This window comes from Solea senegalensis, unplaced genomic scaffold (genome assembly GCF_019176455.1).
Source record: "Solea senegalensis isolate Sse05_10M unplaced genomic scaffold, IFAPA_SoseM_1 scf7180000017378, whole genome shotgun sequence".
NCBI lineage: Eukaryota > Metazoa > Chordata > Actinopteri > Pleuronectiformes > Soleidae > Solea > Solea senegalensis.
Window position 1 is genome coordinate 5,001 of NW_025322371.1, and position 3,771 is coordinate 8,771.

Below are 3,771 nucleotides of genomic sequence, written 5' to 3' on the forward strand. Positions count from 1 at the left end.
AATCGCTAAGATTATTAGGGTTCGAGCAACAAGGTTGCAAGAACCCTATTGTAATCGTAAGAGTTATTCTTCTTATTCTTCCGCCTTCCAAATAAATCGCGTTTTTGAGGCCCTGAACATGCCCCAAAACTCACCATTCTTTGCAAGTGCATCAGACCTGGTGTAAATTTACGTTTATTAATGTTTCGGGGAATGTGCGTTAAAAAATGAAAGTGGGCGGGGCAAATAACTGCTCCACCCCCTAAAACTTGTGGGCCTGAGGAGCACGTTTAATGTACATGCACGAAACTTGGTACACGCGTTCTTTAGGTCGGGATGGTCAAAAAAGTCAGCGTAGCCTATGCTCTAAAACGAACAGGAAAGCCGCCATCTTGGATTGAAAATTCATTTTTTGCCGATTTTGGCCATATCGCACCATCGGTATTTGAACGAACTTGTCCTAGAGCTTACATGGGATCACGTTCAAACTTTGTGAGGTCACTTTGGACAAGTTGAGGATCTAAAGTTGCTAAAAACTTTTTAATAAGTATCATGGTGTACGAGAAAGGGGCCGGCAAAGTTGGTGAAAATTTTTATTTTTCGCCACAGGCAACAAAACTCTTATAACTTTGCGATAGAAGGTCACTTCCAAACCAAATTACCTAGGGTTGATGATGGACCATTGCTGAAGAAGTCTGTGGAAAAACTGTACATTTTTAGCACAGCGCCTCCTTGTGGTAACAGAAAATACAACAAATACACAATTTCGGTAATAACTTTTACATATTTAATCGTATCAAACTCAAAATTTGTGACAACATTAAAAACACATGAAAGATGATGCGTGCTTATTATGATAACAAATGGCGCAACGGTGTTGCCATAGCAACACTGCAAAGTCAGATATTTGTGACAAAAAAACAAACTGCTACAACTTTGCGAAACTGAGTCCAATCTGAACCAAACTTACTAGGATTGATGATAGTCTGGCCCTGAAGACACCTATTTGAAAATATTCACTTTCAAAAACAGCGCCCCCTTGTGACAGCAGCCACTATGACACCTGATATTTGAATGAACTTGTCCTAGAGTTTTTGTGCGATCACCTTGAATATTAGTGAGGTCACTGTGAACAAGTTGCCGAGCATAAGTTACTGAAAGCTTTTTAAAATGTCGCTCGGTGTACGAGATAGGGGGCGCCAAAGTTGGTGTTCATTCATATTTTTCACAACAAAAGGCAAAAATCTTACAACCCGTAAAACTTGTCCTCCTGAGGAGCACGTTGAATGTACATGCACGAAACTTGGTACTCACGCGTTCGTTAGGTCCAGACGGTCAAAAAAGTCAGCGTAGCCGAACCTCTAAAACGAACATGAAAGCCGCCATTTTGGATTGAAAGTACATTTTTCGCAGATTTTGGCCATTTCGCACCAATGGTATGTGAACGCACTTGTCATAGAGCTTTAATTCGATCACCTTCAAACTGGTTGAGGTCACTGTGAATAAGTTGAGGATCTAAAGTTATTAAAAGTTTTTTTAAATGTCACATGGTTTTTGAGATAGGGGGCGCCAAAGTTGGCGTTCATTCATATTTTTCACAACAAAAGGCGAAACTCTTACAACCCGTAAACCTTGTCCTCCTGAGGAGCACGTTTAATGTACATGCACTAAACTTGGTACTCACGCGTTCCTTAGGTCAGGACGGTCAAAAAATTCAAAGCAGCCTATGCTCTAAAACGAACGGGAAAGCCGCCATCTTGGATTGAAAGTAAATGTATTGCAGATTTTGGCCATTTCGCACCAATGGTATGTGAATGCACTTGTCATAGAGCTTTCATGGGATCACCTTGAAACTTTGTGAGGTCACTGTGAACAAGTTGAGGATCCAAAGGTATCAAAATCTTTTCATTAAGTATCACGGCGAACAAGAAGAAGGTCAGGAAAGTTGGCTAAAATCACGATTCCTCGCAACACACAACAATCTCTTATAACTTTGCCATGGAAGGTCAGATAGTAACCAAACAAGTGACACTCGATGATGGGCCCTTGCTAAAGATGTCTATGCAAAAACTGTAAATTTTGAAAACATCGCCTCCTGGTGGTGGCAAACACTAGGAAGTCTGGTATTTCGCAACACACAACAAACTCTTATAACTTTGCGATTGAAGGTCAGATCTTACCCAAACTTGTGATGATCGATGATGGGCTTTTGCTGAAGATGCCTATGCAAAAATTGTAAATTTTGGAAACAGCGCCACCTGGTGGTAACAGAAAGTACAAGTTCACAAATTCCCTTATAACTTTAACAAATGTCCTTGTATCAAACTCAAAATTTGGGAAAACATTCCAAACACATGGTAGATGATGTGTGCCTAATATGATAACAAATTGTTCAACAGTGTTGCCATGACAACACTACAAAGTCAGATATTTGCGACAAAAAACAAACTGCTACCACTTTGCGAACGCTATTCCAATCTGAACCAAACTTGCTAGGATTGATGATAGTCAATCCCTGAAGATGCCTATATGAAAATATTCATTTTCAAAAACAGTGCCCCCTGTTGACGGCAGACAATATGACGTCTGGTATTTAGCTACAACAACAAACTCTTATAACTTTGCGATGGAAGGTCAGATCTTAACCAAACTCGTGACGACCGATGATGGGATCTTGCTGAAGATGCTTATCCAAAAACTGTACATTTTGAAAACAGCGCCTTCTGGTGGTAACAGAAAATACAAGTTCACAATTTCCCTTATAACTTTAACAAATTTCATTGTATCATACTCAAAATGAATGAAAACATGAAAACCACATGGTAGATGATGCTTGCTGAATATGATAACAAATCGTTCAATGGTGTTGACATAAGAACACTGCACAGGATCCACTCTACTGAGTGGTTTGTCATTGCAGTAACCTTTGTTCGCCACATGATGGAGGCATTTGCCTACAAATCTATCAAATCTAACATTTACAGTTTCTCATGCTGCTCTGGAAGGGAAAGATGGGGCAAAAGGTACTGCAAGAGGGGCCAAGGAAAAAAAAAACAGGGAAAATGGGAAGAGAGAAAAAGTAACAGAGGGAAAAAAGAGAAAATGCACCCTAAATTCTTATACCATCAGATGTTCTATCACAAAAATAACAAGTTATTTCTAAAATTCAGCTTCAATTCTGATACCATCAGTTGTTTTTCACAAAAATAACAACTTATAGATGAAATCACACTGTTAGACCTCAGACCCGCCCTGAACATGTCTGTAAAGGATGACCTCCTTACAGGAAGTACAACTCCCTAAACAGGAAGTAAAGTCTGACATTCTCCGATCCACACGAAACTTGTTATGTAAGTCAAGGTACCTTCCCTAAACACGTTTACGGACACGCCTTTCACCCAACAGGAAGACGGCCATTTTAAAAGGACACGCCTGACATTGCGCGGGGATGCAGCTGAAAATAACCTGTACCACAAGCGGTGAATGAACGGAAGATGAGGAAGAGGACTCGCGCTGCGACGTGGACGCACAGGGACTCGCGAGCCGTCAAGCTCGAACCCGTTAATTACCGCTTGCGGTACTAGTTCTTATTAGGGTTCGAGCAACTTGGTTGCGCAAGAACCCTATTATAATCGCTAAGATTATTCTTATTAGGGTTCGAGCAACTTGGTTGCGCAAGAACCCTATTATAATCGCTAAGATTATTCTTATTTTTATTATTCCTCCAAATGAATCGCGTTTTTGAGGCCTTTCCCATGCCCCAAAACTCACCAAATTTTGCAACCCCATCAG